Source organism: Prinia subflava, chromosome 3 (assembly GCF_021018805.1).
Source record: "Prinia subflava isolate CZ2003 ecotype Zambia chromosome 3, Cam_Psub_1.2, whole genome shotgun sequence".
NCBI lineage: Eukaryota > Metazoa > Chordata > Aves > Passeriformes > Cisticolidae > Prinia > Prinia subflava.
The window spans coordinates 46,039,651-46,056,178 of record NC_086249.1 but is presented as its reverse complement, the minus strand read 5'-3'; the positions used below and the strand labels follow the sequence as shown (position 1 = coordinate 46,056,178).

Genomic DNA, 16,528 nt, shown 5'->3' with positions numbered 1-16,528 from the left:
GGAAGAGTATTACAACTCAAATCTGTCTGTTTGTTGAATAGTACAGTGAAACTGTTATAGGGCTGATGTGCTTTATCCATACCTGAGGCTGAAATGAGAAGCTTTTTCTGAGCTAACCTTGTACCTTGAATGCTGTCACGACCCCAACAGGAAGGCATGAGGAGTACTTACGGACTCTGCTGCTTATTCCTCCCCTGCTGGCCCTGGCAGAAAGCAGGAACTGAAGCAGCTTTGTGACAACTACCAGTGATCATTAAGGTTTAGGGTCAGCGTTACTTTAACTTACAATTTTGTATAGGTTTGTTCTGTAGTATGTCTTCTATAGAACACATAAATGTATGATACTGTGCAAGGTCCTGCACCTGGGGCAGGGCAGTCCCCAGTATCAGTGCAGACCAGGTGACTGAGAGCAGTCTGCTAGAGAAGGACTTGAGAATATTGGTAGATGAGAAATTGGACATGAGCTGGCAATGTGGGCTCACATCCCAGAAAGCCTCTCACACCAGGAGTTATAAAGATCTGTGTTGCCTTGGAGTGCCGTGTTCCAGGTGACTGCTCTGTGCTTTCCCAGTGCCTCACAAGAAGACTGAAATGTTCAAACCCAATGGTAAAATGCACAGTGCATCACCTGAGAGTTGTCAGCTTCTCCTATTTCAGGTGCTTGCAAGCCACAAGTTTGAAAGCAAGACATAGCATACATAAAGTGGTGAACATTTGAGAGATTATATGCTACTTGAAATTAGGTTTCCAACAGAGTGTAATTAATATAGCAAAGCTACTAAACGGAAATTATTTTAAAAATGCCCTCATCTTCACCCAAGTTTCTGATACAGATCAAGACTGATAATGACTCTGCATGCCTGATTAGTATCCTATTGATTTCCAAACATATTGCATTGGTAGGTATTGATATATGTTACCTGCTCAATCAAAATTATTTAATTTCCTTTTCTTTGGGATCCATTGTGTCTGCTAGGGTGTTGTAATATAATCTATCTAAAGCCATTTCTCATTGAGCCATCTCTGAACAGTTTAGAAACCGCTGTGTGCACAGACCAGAACTTAGGTTCAGAAGGTGGAGAAGGGTGGTAGTGAAAGACTGCAGCAGACTGATGGGATTTGGGGTGTTTTGGAGGAGAGACTGACTTTTTTTTTTTTTCAGTTCATCACTATATGTGTCTTCTTTTATCCCCCACTTTCCCTTCCCTCACCCAGGTACTTTTCTCACTCAAACTTTAGGTATGCTGGATGTTTCTGGTGTTGTCAAGCATTCAAATACTACCTAGTAGAAGTTTAGGCTGGTCCTTTTCTGACAAAGGTGGAGTTGCAAGTTTATCCAGGAGTTATCTTCAGCAGCAGTTTCAAAATACAAAGAAATTTAAATCTGTGCTCAACTCATAGAGTATCTTCTATTGATAATTTATGTTTGATTTTCCAAATGCCAAAGATTCCAAACCTCCCGCCTTATTAATGTATTAGTCCATCCTGACAGTTCTGAGAATTAATTTGCAATTCCAAAAATACCTGCCAGAAATTAACAGGTACAGCACCATCTTGCATCTTTGACACGCTGGAACAGTAACTGAGAAAAGTGTGAACAGACTGAGTCGTAACTGTTGTTTTTGAGACGGTCACGACACACAGAGTGACACAGTATTATCTTCTGAAGGCTGTCTTTGTTAAGGCAGCATGCTGTCTTCCATACAGTTTTTACAAACCTTGTGGGCAACTTTAATTGGTTAATAAAAGGTATTTTACTTGTCCATCAAATCTATCTATTCTTGAATTGTTTACATATTTTCCTTACTGATTCTCATGGGATAAACCCCTTGTTATTACAGGTGCACTTCTTTTTCACTCTCAGAATAGATTGTTGTGTTAAAGAAACTTCTCATTCTCAAAATAGCTTCATATGGGAACTTGCAAATTGCTTGTTAGCTGCACTAGAAAGAAATGACAGGCTAGCTATGGCTCTATCTACACCTAACCAAAGTTAATGGCAATGAAGTCTCTCTTAGGTTTTTGAACAGGTCCCTATTTTTTCAGGAGTATCTGACTAACCTCTGTCTTAATGATAGTGGCAGAATCAGGAGGAACTGTACCCTGCAACTTGTAATATAAATTTGAATTACTGTCCTGCTGTTCCCTCAGACTGTGTGTGTGTTCCTGAGTGCTGACTGAGACCTTGCCAAAGAGGAAAATAAAGAAGAAACAGTAATGAATTAGACAAAGAAACAGCTCACCAAAGAGCTTTCCTTTGTTCTTTCTGTTCTTGGTTGTATTCAGTTCTGAGGTGTTGCACTTCATTCCCAACAATAGGCATGGGGAAATTGGGGATTTTACAGGGTTCACTTCTGTTTATAACATAAGGTTCTGACTTCATGATTCCAGCCTGCAGGTAGTGGAGACACGTAGAGTTCTGTGCTTCTTCAGAACTGGCTGAACAATGAGCAGTGAACTCAGGTTAGGGTCAGTTGGGAACGCGACAACACTTTAAAGGTGAAGAATCTAAGTGTAGAAAATAGCCTAACACAAGTCCTTATCTTCCCATGAACTCAGGCACGTGTTAACCCTTAGACCATCATGACTGTGACAATGCAATCACTTCAAATCTAAAACCAGAAGGAGGTGAAAAAAATCGCTTTCAAAATGGTTCAGATTTTTAAAACAGGTGTTTAATTGGGCCTAGAAGTAATGAGACACACATTCTGTCTGCTAAGCTTATTTTTAAAAGTTCCTGTTTCATATCTGAAAAGATCCTAGCTCTCCAGCAGTGTTAACTATAGCTGTTTCTGAGGTTAAAGAAAGCCCTGTGTTCAAAACCTGTTACAAGGTTGAATATTATCTGTATCATAGTTCACTTCATTTTTTTTCTAAGTGGAAAACAGACAGGAGAAACAGGAACACAAAAATATCCATGGCCAGATATCTTTTTGTAAAAAAAAAGAAGAAAATCCCTGCATTCTGGGATATATTCTGAATTGTGAAGTCATCTTGAAAGAGAAATTTCACTGTATGTGAGTGTAGGAGGAAGTAGAAAAATATGTGATAAAAATAGCAGACTATGAGGAAATTAACACCAATATGTGGATGCATACCTGAAGATGTTAAACGGTAATATCGGAGAGAGAATGATGCTTTAGATCTGTATTTATATAATACATTTCATACCAAATTTTAAAAAAACCAAAACAAACCACTTGTATATAATTTTCAAATAGTTTCTTCATTTTGAATTATAATTTCTACTCAGACATTGGCTTCTGTTTTGACTTTGGGAACTGCTTAGAAAAATCAAGATTGTTTTAACTGTTTTGCAGTTGCTCGCTCAAGCTGACAAAGAACTTTTCAACAAAGTCCATGAAAACTAAGTACTCTTACTCTGAAGTGAAATTCAGGTAATAAGTACTACATCCTGAAGTATGAAACTATGATCAAAATGCTTAGAGCATTAAAAAAATCACTGTATTGAAGAAAAGACTCAGTTAATAAGAAATTAATTGATCAAAACTATGATTTTCAAAACAAGAGAATGTTTTTGTAAGATCTCATGAAGCACATCTATGGATACAACAAACAGAATTTTTTCATATGCCACGTTGATGGTATTGGAAGCAAAAGATATATTTTGTAGATTCACAAAACATAGACCTTCATGAGGTTAATTTGTGCTGTATAAAATGAACTGCCTTCTAAGTCAGTATGGTAAAGCATCTGGGAAAACTACTGATATATTGAGGACCTTTTTTTTATTCTCTTACTGTATCTAATGTTGTCAGAAAACCACACTTCAGATGTGCTCTCAAGTGTCAGTTGGTCTTTGCTATTAGCAGGAAGCAGGAGCAGCATATGTCTATGGGAATGCAATTTAGGATAAAATCGACCTAATTAAATCTCTTGAGGATTTATATTCACACATGCTGTGAAACTAAATCATATGAATATTTCCTAATAAATTGTAGCAGAATTAAAGCATCTATTTTAAATTTTTAACTGTGCACGTAAACCTCATTTCCCAGTCTTTATACCAAAATTTAAACTAACATGAAATGCACTTTATTACTGCAATATCGACCATGAGAGGTACTCAGGGTAACTTGGAGAGAAACACCTACAGCGTAGTTATGCTGCCACATGTTAGAGTAGGAGTAATGGTGTAGGTTTTATAAATTAATGCCTAAGTTACTCACCTGGAGTAGATTATTAAAGCTGTTTTTATTGCTGTTTCTTCTTTTAACTCTTTTTAGCCCGTTTTCATATTAGAAGACAAATACCCAAGGTGGTATCCACTCTAGGGGTAAAAAGTGCTTCTCACAGTTTGTGAGATCGTAGCAAGGACAAAGCTAGCAAAGAGATCTTCCAGATTTAAGTTATTTCATTGCAGTCCTACACAGTATTTTTCCCTCTTCTCTATCCTGTACTCTTAGATTTGCATGGTTGTCTTGGTTTGGAAAGACAGGTATCTGTCAGGGAAAACTGGAGTTTCCCTTGGAATGGAGAATGTAAAACCCCCCTCCATCCAAATTACTACAATTTTGCTATTAGGAGCTTTCGGGCAAAAAAATATGGGAATAAGAATAATAGTTCTTTACTAGGAATATTAAAAATACAAATGCAGTAGTACAAAAAAAACCCAAAAAAACCCAATCAAACAAACAAAAGTCCTAGAAAACCCTGACAGAGTCAGAGATATGACCTGACACTCTGTTGTCAGGGTATTGTAAGCAATCCAAATAAGTCTTGCTGGAGTAACAGATGTTTTTCTGTGAAGTAGAGATGATCCTGTAGAAGAAAAGGGTCCAGTGCTGATGACATGGGTCCAGTCTTCCTCCAAGAATTCAGTGGAAAACCAGCTGAATTAGTGTTTGGGATTGCTGGTTTTATCCCGGTGGAAAGGCTTTGGCTCCTCCCACTGGGTGGAGCATCTCACACTGGAATGAGGTGATGTTATCAGTGATGTGAGAGGCCTTAAATGGCCCATTCACAGGTGAATGTCCCTCGGAGCAGGGTGGGTGGAGGAAGAGATAAGGAGGCACTGCCTTATCTGGTGTTATCAGGTGTCCCATTAACAGAAGGCATCCACCCTCTTTCCCCCCTAGAGTTACAAGAGATAAGGAACAATATCTCCCAACCGATTTCACCAGATGAAAATAGAATACACATTTTTGGTTACATTTTCCAACCCAAGACAATGGTCTAGTCCAGAAAGAATTATCAATTAATACATCCTTTTTCTGCTTTAAAATATAAAAAACAATCTTTGAATGTTACTTGGATATTAGTCTGCGCTTTGTGGAGGTGGCTTATTATATAGCATTTAGATTTTTTTTTTATTATTTCATTAAGCAGTATGCAAGTGAAATGCTATGTGAGTAAATGATAGATGCTAGCCCCAGTGAGCATATAGGTTTTTGTTCCTGATATGCCTAAGAGCTAATGCTTATGGAAAGTGAGCTGTTGCTTTGTGTATTCAGTGATTAGCTGCTGGATAGCCTATAGTCGCGCTACGAAATTTGGCAGAACATAGATTGGAATATGGCAGTTATTTGTTTAATTGCCTTATAAGCTTTTAAAAATCTTAAGTTGTTTTTTTATTATACTCTACTTCATGTTTATAAGTGCGGATAGTACAGCTGAAAGAAATATTTCACATGCTTCAATTACCTAAGCATAGCATTTGTGGAAGTCTAGAAACTGACTAAACAGAGGACAATAATTAGTATTGTACTTTTGTCTTCTGTTTATATAATGAGACCTCAGCTGTATGAAGGAAAGTAAGACTTGTGAACACTGCTTGAAAAGCAGCTGCTTGGTCTAAACAGACACAGTCATTCATCTAAATTGATGAGAAAAGAGCAAACAAATGATAAACTGATCTATTGTTACCATTTTCCAACAAAGATTTCAAACTGTAATTTCTTTTAATATAATTTTAAAAAAATAGTTCAAAATTATATGTAAGGAATCACAAGTAAAGCATTACCAGCTTTAGTGAATCCAAGCTGTCATATTTTAGCTGTAGATACACAAGATAGTAAATAAAATGGCAGACATACTTTATTTGTGTTTTTATTTCTCTGAAAGGGTCAGTAAATTCAAATGAGTTTATACACTTCAGGGACTTTCTGGTCCCTGAGCATCTGGATATGAGCCTGGAACATGGCCCTTGAAAACCATAACCTCTCTTGTAGAGGAACAGAACCAAATGAAACGTATGTAATTAGTGGCATGTTCCATTCTGTACATGGGCAGCTGTGGGATTGGTGCTGTCTAAATATGGCAGCAATGAACATGAGTAATGAAAATCAGGAATTGCCTAATTTTGCATGAAGTAATTTGAAGATTATGGGCAGATCCATTTCAGAAGCTGATGAGTGAAGCATAAGTGTCCTGCATATCATCCAGAGAAGATGAAGAGGAGTTATAAGCATATTTGCCCATATGTCTTATGTGCTATGATTTTAATAGAAGAATAAACGCAGAATTCAAGTCTGGGATTTAGGAAAACTGGTGAGTGCAAAATAGAAGTAATAGTTGGTATAGATATCTGAAACTTGCTGAAAGCAAGTGCACAAGCTATTATTAAGTTCAGAAAGACCAATGTCCTTTTTGGAAGCAATGAAAGCATCATGGTACATGGTCAGCTTTGATGTTTACCAGGGTCTTTTGATGTATTTCTGTGTCTGTGTAATAAGTGACCGATGCACAAGGCACTTATTTAGCAAAATTTAAAAGGCAGAAATCAAACAATGTTGTGAATTCATGTGATGCTGCACTAACCGAGTAGCTACTAGGAGCTTTAGGGACTGTTCCCTAAATCCTGTCAAATCAAGGAAGACTTCCATCAGATGCCACAGTTATTATATCACTCCATTAATGGTGGTGTGGAATCCCGTGTGTTAGCTGTATTTTGTGATCATATAATATTTGGCTTGCTTGTTCAGTTCTTTTTGCCTTTTCTCATGGGTCTGCTCCTACTGTGTAAGCAAAGACGATACTGCCATAATAGGGAGGCATTTTTCCCTGAAATAAAATGCAGTGTGGAGGCCACCCATTCTGCAGTGCTGCCTTCAGAATGATTGTGCTGTTCTGTCTCCCAGGTGCTCTTCAGATAATCTGGCTTCTCATACTGGCTTGACAGTTACATCTCTTCTCTTTAGTAATCACTATGAACACAAGCAAGTGCCCTGGACTAAGTTAATGTCAGATTAAAATAAATTGAACCTGGCTTTCACTTCAGTTTTGTGTGTGAAATGAAAATCCCCTGTGAAGAGAATTAAGGCTAAAAAGAGTCATCTACTCTGAGCTCTCAGAGACCAAGCAATTAGTGCATCCTGCCCTTTTGCCTTCTATTAAGGTAAATCAGTAGCTTCGTTCAGAGTATAGGCATCTTCCTTACTTTTCAAAACATTATATTTTGCTTTGGTTTTGTTCAGAATTTTTCTGAAGTTAAAGAAAAAGATTGTTGAAAATTTGACAGAATGAGGAAGTACTTTTAGTTCATTGCAATATTAATAAAGAAGGGAAAGAAATAAATTTTAGAGGATTTAAATGCTAGATGACAAAATGATTCTTGTTCAGATACAGCTTCTTGCTGCAGCAAATAGGAGCATTTTAGAAACAACTCTGTCAAAGTGACTCAAACCAAGTAGCTAGTAGCCCATCTTCAAAGAAGATGAAGCTCTAGACATCAAAAAAAATCAACAAAAAACCCATAAAACACCCCTCAAGATTACAAGAAAGAGATACTTGAACCATCCACAGTTTCTGTTCCTCATTGAATTATCCTTGAGGATGTCCTATTTTGACTTCTGGATGGAGATTAGAGTACAATAGTACTTTCAGTATGTCCACCTACAAATTAATGTGTTTATCTAAGAACCCCAAGTAGACGTTGGCCAGCAGGAATGAATGTTCCACTTTTTTCCTCTTATGACTGGTTTTGGCTTAACTGTTTAGCTTGCACATTATTCCAAAGTGGTACCTCTGTGTTATTCACATGGTCATGGCATGGCCCACTGGGGTTTCTTGATACTCTCTTTATTATGCCTGTACCTGAGGGTCATAAAAGGCTTTGCACTTTAAGTAGTCGACTGTATGCTGTGATTTAGAGAGGGGAAACAGAGGTATGAAGAAACTGGCTAGTCCTGCTTTGGTGAGTGAACTGATGGTGCTCTTCTGCATGTCCTGACAGAAATTCTGTGGCATGGTCACTTGCCAGTTTCAGGCAAAGACCAGGTTCATCTTATTTTCCTTTGTCTGTATAGGTCATATGAGATGCGTCTTCCCCTGCAAGGCTCTGAAGTCAGAAGCCTTGGTTTTGAAATAATACATACTCAACTCATAGTCTTCCTTTCAGTTTTTTTCTATATCTTAGACTTACTTCCACAAATAGGATTGCAGCAATATAATGCCTTTAATTAGCAGAAGCTAATTAAATCTACACACATTTAGTGTGACTTTTTTTTTTTTTCTTATCTGCAGCAGCTGTTTATGAAATATGATTACTGTCCCAGTAATTAATATTTCTCAGTGCTGTGAGAAAAAAATCACAACAGTGTCTGATGTACTTTTCTTTCTGGAGACTCAATTTTATTGAGCTGGAGTGAGTGCTTGGCACATCCACATCTTCAGACCTGCATGGAGCTGTGCTTAGTGACAGAGCAGGCTGTGACTGCTCACTTTTGGCAGGGGGGCATGGCTCAGTGCCTCACTCTGCTTGAGGGAAGGAGGGAGTTCTTGTCTTCTCAGTTTCCTGCTAAATCCAGCACACTGTGCTTGTCGGTGATACACATATCTCAAGAACTGTTGGGTTGTTCTGGAATTTAGCAGTCATCAATAAAGTCACTTTTTGGGAACCCATATGCACTTTTCATATTCATAATACTCTGCATCAAGAAGTTCTGCCATTTATTTACAAGTTATGTGAAGAACTGCTTTCCTCAGTTTGCTGTGTATTTTCCTGTGATTTAATCCCTGCTACTTCCAGTATTCACATCATACAGTTGTTTGCTATGCCTGGACTGAATTCATACACCTCAGTCATACCTTCATATCTCATTTTTTTATTTTTCAGCCCAGAAGAGTTCTACTCTTATTTTTCTTAGTACATGTTACAGTCCTCTGTGCATTTATACTGGGGAAATTAGTGCCCCAATAGTTCTTGTTTCCTTTATTGTCCTTTCAAAGAAATGACCACAATTTATGATGAAATACTGTTTCATTAATTGCAGTTGTTATCTTACTCTCCTGGAAATAACCATCCTTGCTACTGAGGATACATAGAATAATAATGGTGAGATCTCACCCTGGCTTCTCAAGCATTTTCCTCAGGTTCATTTTTATGTTGCTATTATATCAGTATGCCACAAAATGTCACACCAATGTGTCAGCCTGACTTGTCAGGTGCTTATAAGAAGGGTCTCATGTGTGAGATGTCAGTGGCTCTAAAGTCACCTGGCTGGCTGTATGGACCATGGGTGGTGTGGGAAGCTGGCTGGCCTGGGAGTGCAGGGCTCTGGCATGCAGAGCAACTCACACAGCTGCACAGTCAGAGAGAGGGTCCTGCAGATGCTTCAGCAGTCCCTGAGCTGGAGTCTAGATTTTGTCTTTTTTGTCATCACAGTAAGCCGTAAAAATGGCAGTTGTGAAATGAAAGGAATTGCATTAAGTTCAGTCAGCAGCTGCTGAGGATACTGGGAAAGCATATTTTGTTTTGGGAACATCATGTTTGGATTTCCAAAACAAAATTTTGCAGGATTTCTGTTCCATGAAAACCTCAAATGTTGGCTTACCTCCTGATTCAAATCTGGGGTTCTTTTTCTTGAAAGTACAAAAAAACCATGTAATAAAAATTCAGATTTCCGGACAGCCTTGCTTAGGCTTCAGTTGAAAGATTATTTCTTTTTATTTTCTACATGCTATTAATAAGAAACTTTATTACATCTACGCTTTTTGCATTTGTATTTCTCTCATCACTGCAATGACTGTTAGTGTTCCAGTGTGCTGCTTAAATTTCCTTTTGCCTAATTTAGTTTCATGACTTCGTTGCACAGCCTTCAATAACCCAAGTGCTTCTTTGTTTACACCCTTGACATTCTCAAATGATGATGCTTTTCAGCCATTCTGTAGCTAAGCTATACCTATTTGTCTCGTAGGCTTCTGATTACAGAGTAAATAATGCAGCTATGGAAAATACACATTCTCTAATGTATATTAGTAGAAGCAGATGGTGCAATCTGTTCATTGATGGAATTCAGTTTCTAAAACTGATTTAATCTGGTTTGCAGCAAATACCATTCCAGTACCGTCTGTCATGGAACATGTGCAAAGGGAAATTTCCCATTTCAGGTTGTTTGTATTTCATTGCAATAAAGTGTTTATTTCATACACATGAATATGTGTATATATAGATGTATTATATATATATATATATTTATATATAATATACATGGTGTATGGCATAACAGAACACCTCTTGTAAAGGCACCTTGTTTCAGTGCACAATACTTTGTTGTTCATTATTTGGTATTTTTATATGTTATTATTTTTCATTGCCCCTTTTGTATTACAAAGCAGTGTGCTGCTGGTCCCCTTTGTAAACCTAGTTTTCATGCAGCCATTAATAGAATTTGCCTTTGAGAAGAAACGATGGACAGATATTTTCTTTGGTTTTTTGTGGAGAGGAATTTTAAATTAATTATAACAGTATTTTGCGTAATTTGGCACTTTTCTCATTGTGAAAAAGAAGTTTCCTTGTTTCTTCAGAATGGAGGATTTTCCAAAATTGAGAAGGCCAGATAAACTGTTTGTGTTCTGCTTCTGCTAAGCCAAATGCAGAAGAGAATAGAGTGTGTAGTACCTATCTTCTTTAGCTCAGAGATCCTGTAGTCTCTAGAGCAGGAGGTACTTAGCCTGAAGTGCTGAATTGTCATACAAGTCTTGAGGCTCTGTATAGCTGGAGAAACAGGCTTACAAAGGCACTTTCCTTCTCTGCACTTAGCACAAAATGTTTGTAGCTCTAGCAATAAAGAAAGGAAAGTGGTAGGTAATTTATGTTCCATTTCCTGCTGCAGTGAAGGATGTGTGAATCCTCCAAAACCTCGTGGAGTTATTAAATTAAAAGATGTAGTGGAGTAGAGCAAGTAGTCCAAAAAATATTGCAGAAATAACGTGGTATAAAAGCATTTGTTTGAAAAAAACCCTGTTGGGCTTCTTACATTTATGAGTAATTGCTTCACTATTCTTTACATTTTAAAAACTAAATATTTGCCACAGCTGTTTTTTGGGGCAATTTTTAAGTGAATCTGTTTTCCAGTTCTTTTCTCTAGAATGTCTTCATCTCCTCTAGACTTAGAACCAGAATTTAAAAATGATCTCCCATGGAATTTAAACCAGCTCCAAAGAGCTGTCACAGAAGATGGTTTCTCTTTTCCCCTAGAGATGCTTATAACTTTGTTTTTGTACAAAGACAATAAATAATAACAACAGAAGTCAATACGTGTCTTTCAAGATGATTATGTAAACCAAAAAGAACTTAATAGGAGACATGTCAGTAGAAACAAGAACACTTCCTTTTTCATCTAATCAAATAATGGCTCGAGTTGCAAGGGACCCTAAGGATCTTGTGGTTTCAAACCCCTGCCATGAGCAGGGACACTAGATGATGTAGTAAAATATTAAGTAAATATTAAGTAAATGTGACATCCCATGATTGTTCCTGGAAGTATACCATGTATGCCACTGAAGACAGAGCAGATACCCAGCAGTTCACATTCTGAGCTGACCTATATTGGCTGCTGTGTGTTCTCTGCCAGCAGCAGTACGTGTATTGTTGAGTCCAGAGAATTTCTCCCATTGATGTTAAGTGTTTTTAAAACATTTACAGCTCTAAATACCTCTAATAGTGAGGTAACTTTTTACAAAGTTACAAGTTTTTTAGCATTTTTAAGAGTGGTGCATTACCTTGGCTGGCTGCCAGGTGCCCATCCAACTGCTCTCTCACACTCCCTCCTCATCAGGGCAGTGGAAAAAAATAGTATGGAAAATATCATGGGTCGAGTTAAAGGCAGTTTAATGAAAGTAAAAGTTGTGCGTGGAAGCAAAGAGAAAATATAGATTTAATCTCTATATTCCATCAGCAGGGAATGTCCAGCCACTCTGTGGGAGCTGGGCCCTGTAAACATAGCAGCTACTTCAGAAGAGAATGCCTTTGTAAGGAATGTCATCCTCCTCTTTTCTCTTAACTTTTATTGCTGAGAATGACACCATGTGGTACAGGATATCCCTTTGGTCAACTGTCCTGGCTGCATCCCCTCCCAGCCTTCCTACTCGCAGCCTCCTGTCCCCTGGGGGTGTTGGTGCTGTGTGGGTGCTGCTCAGGCACTTCAGGGGTTGCTGTGGGGAAGGCTCAGCCTGTTCCTGTCAGATTCAGTGCACTGGTACACGCTGTTTTACACTGCCATTTGAGAAATATACGGACACTGGATTAAAAACTACAGAAGTTTTTGGAAAACTGATTCTTTCCTCAATAACAATGCTTTCACAGTTTACTAGTATAGTAACAATGATTTCATGTTACATTTCATGTTTGGATTACTGACTTACAAATTCAGTTCATGACAAACCAGTGAAATTTGTGTGGAGTATTTCTTCCTGTATGTATGCATTTTTAAAAATTGCAACCTTAAGGAACACCATGCAAAGCTTTAAAACACAATGGTCCTGAAACTTCTTTCATTACTCCTTTTTTTTTTCCTCCCTTCCATGTGGAAGACATACTCAACCAAATTACACATGAATGGAGTCTGCTTTCACACAGATCTTATGGAAAACCCAATTATCCAGCTTCCTGTTGGGGAAGCTAGGCAATATTTGTGCTTCAGACACTAACTGTTTTTGGAATTTGTCATGCCAGACAAATCTATAATCAAATCTTTGGGGTTTTTTATTTAATAACAGAATAGGTATGGCTTCACAAAGTCTGGGTGAATTTCTTTGTGCTCACAAATAAGATGCTCTCTTCTGAAAATCTCTTATGAAGAGAATACTAATGTAGCAGACCTCAAAGTACATGGAGCTGATTTCTTAACAAGTGAGCTCTCTAGGGAGTGTTCCTAAGATCATGCTCTGAACTACTAAGCATATGTTGGTTTCTTCTTCAAAACAAAGGCAGAGTTATTTTTTAAGTTATATTTTTCAAATGCAAAATGAAACCTTATGCTTTCTGGACTCAGTTGCCTTAAAACTTAGTCATGTCCTTGTTGTGCCTTGTGGTTATCAGTGTGCTTTTTAGAGAAAGATATTTGAAATAACTTTGAGAATTGTTGGTTTAAAGTTATTCCAGAGCTTGAAGCTGAGTCTTGAGCCACAGTCTCCTGATCCTGAAGGTATTTTCACTTTACTGAGAGCATTTATTAGGGCTAATGGTGATAGAGCTGTGGCTTTGATAAGCACCACCCTGAAGATGATGCACAGAAGACAAGTTAAGGATTTTAAAGAAAATAACATCCAGGTTTGCCCTCTGCAGCAGCATTTCAAAGACCAGACCTTGAGGAAGGTGACTTGAACCAAATTGAATGATGCAGGGCTGTTATAAAACCTTCCTTCACAACCTGGCAAGCAGGAGTGGAGTCCAGTGGCAGGTGACCCTTTGGTGGGTCTGTTTCCCCATTGCCATCATCTCCCAGCTGCAGAGCAGCCCTGCAGCTCCCAGCCCTGCTCCTGCTTGCTGGGCTCCCTCCACACAGTTGGTTTCTGCCTCTGGCTTTGCTGCGGCTCCATATCTTCTTGCTCTGCTTGTGGGAGCACAGTTCCCACTTGAACAGGTGGGGATGTCCCGCAGTGATTTTCCAGTAGAGATGAACAGGTATGTCATATATTGGAAGAGGGAGCTGGGGGAGCACTTGTTTTGCAAAGAGGAGGAGGTAAAATGTAATTAAACCACTTGAGGAAATACAGCAGAGCAGTAGTTCTGTACAATTGGCAAAAGAAATACAATTGGCTGAAAGAATGATGATCAAAGTTTTAAAAAAATCTCCAGTTTTCTTGTTTAACTGGTATATCTTTGAGTCTGTGCTGTGTTATCTCTTTTTTTTCCTGTGGCTTGCAGGAGAAACTGGTAAATTTTCTACGTAGGGGATGAGCAAGACTGCTTTTTTTTTTTGCATGGACTGAGGAGAAAGACAGGGTTTTTTCTCTGCATTTGTTTTGGTTTTTATAGCATAGGGTTTCTAGGGTTGCTGAACCTACAGAGCTCTTCTTTTTAACTTAATGCTGATTTTGTTTGGATTAAGCAGGATTTCAGAATTCAGTTAAAACTAATTTCATTCTCTTTGCTTGCAGGAAGGAGTATTGTGTGGGTTGATTCAGCAGTTCAGTGTGAGCTAATTCTGCAGTTTAGTGCAACCATGTGTTTAAACCATTGAACCGCAGCTGAACTGTGCAAGATTCCCCTCTAAGCTATCAAAGGCAGTGTACAGTCATTAACCCATGAGCATGTGCAGTACATTCTCCCACAGCTGCCTTTTAGTGCCCTTTGCAACAGTTCCTTGATGGTTGTTTCCAAGCATATTTTAGCTGAAGGAAGGGGTGGGTCCTCAAAAAGGTGTTCTTGCTATCCAGCATTTTAGAGTCTGCAGGCTAAGGAAGAAGAGACAGAGAAAAACCTTGAGGATGTGAGCCAGCTAGGTTTTCTAGGGAAGGAGTCCAAATGTTTTCCGGATTGTCACAAACTGTTAAATTGTTTACAGTAAATTTTAACTGGAAGATCCCCAATTGAGCCAGATGCCATGGCTGTCTGCAGAACAGTCAGGAGAGTGGTGAAGTATTTGGGAATTGAAGTTTTAGAGACGGCAGCGTGTAGTTGGAGGCAGAGTGCTGGCAGCTGTAACTTGATAAAGACATTTTGTAGGAGAAGGGGAGGAGAGGTGCAGATTGAAGAGATGTAGCTGAGGTGCTGTAGGGATTTACTTTTTTTTTTTTCATTTGAGGCCTTGTAGCCAAGAGTCTGCCTCTTTCTTTCTACCTCCTTAGCTGTGAGCAGTTTCATTGTGGAGTGCATTGACTGAGCTTGTAAATCATCCACACTTTTACCAGTAATTCAAGACCTAGACCTTTCACAGTATGGTAAAGATGTACGTTTTCTGTCTAAAAAACTATTTAAAATTCTCTTTTCTTGTCCCCATTAGCAAAGTGTATATGATTTCTGCATCTGCAGACTGACGAGAACTTTGGCTTTTTGTTGCTTGGACCTAAAAATTCTCTGTTACTTCTACCATTGATTTCAAAACATGTCTAAGCACACCAGATGAATTTTGGCAGAAAAACAATGTAATTTTGAGACAAGTCTACTTGTTTTACTTTTAAAATCAATAGTTTAGAATTTGGAATTTCTCTTCTAAAATCTAAATTGAAATTGTATCTAGCAAGTAAATCCATTTGTTGTGGAGAAATTTGAGGACTGAGAAAAATGGGGACAGGGGAGAAAATTGCATCTTTTAAAATGGAAGTGAGAAAAGAGACTTTATCTGGCTTTAATTCAGGAGATAATATTCATGTTAAAATTAAAGGGCTGGGCTTTTTCTGTCTTGCTTAGTTCGCTAATGAGTCACTTTTCCTAGATCGCCTTCTCTAGTATTAGTAATGGGCTTGTGAGGCTGCTGGTGCTTCCCCCGGAGCCAGGAACCGCTCCGCGGTTACTCATCCCTACGGTATTTCAGATGCTGGCATCTGCCTGTGCTGTATAGACTGCAGTGTCAAGGCTTGGCTCAGAGGCAGAGGCCTGTGGATCATCACCTGTGTGTCTTAGCTGAACCCAAAGGATTTTCAACCTACTTTTTCCCCTTTCTTGCTGTTTTCTGGAGTATGTGCCCCAGACTCCTGCCTATCCAGCCATTCCTATTGTGTTGCCCTTCTCTTACAGCCTCTGTGTTGCCTCCCTCACTTTTTCCATGTGTGACTGCTGTATGTCATGTACATTTGCATGGTTCTTTACAGCTCTCTGCCCAAAATCTCACCCGCATTCCCATTTCTTCTGGCATGTTGCCTAATTTTTTGTTTAGGGTGTACCTTATCACTCTGCCAGTCTCAAACCTTGTTTCATACCTGTGGTCAAGGTACCCTTATATACTCCAGACAACACAAATGGTTCAAGTTTTATTTCACCCTAGTTTTAGGAATAAGTCACAAGTATAAGCACCCTGGTATAAAAATCTACTGTGTTTTATCCACTTAGAAATTAAGATGAGGTGCCCCATATAGCATGTAACAGCGTGCATGGATGCACTTTTACCCTGACATAGTCCTCAGGGAAGACCGTGCCCTTTAGCTCTGTTTTTGCTTGTCCTCAAACTTGCTCTTATCACTTGTGTTGGGCAGGAAACTGGGTAGAACAGAGATGTTTGTGGTATGTGTATTATTAAGAAAATATTGGAAGTATGGCAGGAACCAATAATGGAGAGTTCTTTTCCTTTTGGGCACTAATTGATTGACTACGATGACCATAGGTTGGAAAGGACTGCAAAATCCT

The 16,528-nt window shown here is 38.6% G+C and overlaps 1 protein-coding gene across 1 annotated transcript in view; it reads left to right on the top strand.

The window, feature by feature from the left end:
• The window catches only part of GTF2F2 (general transcription factor IIF subunit 2), a 79,136-nt gene that overhangs the window by 45,270 nt on the left and 17,338 nt on the right, over positions 1 to 16,528 (top strand). The window lies entirely within an intron of this gene.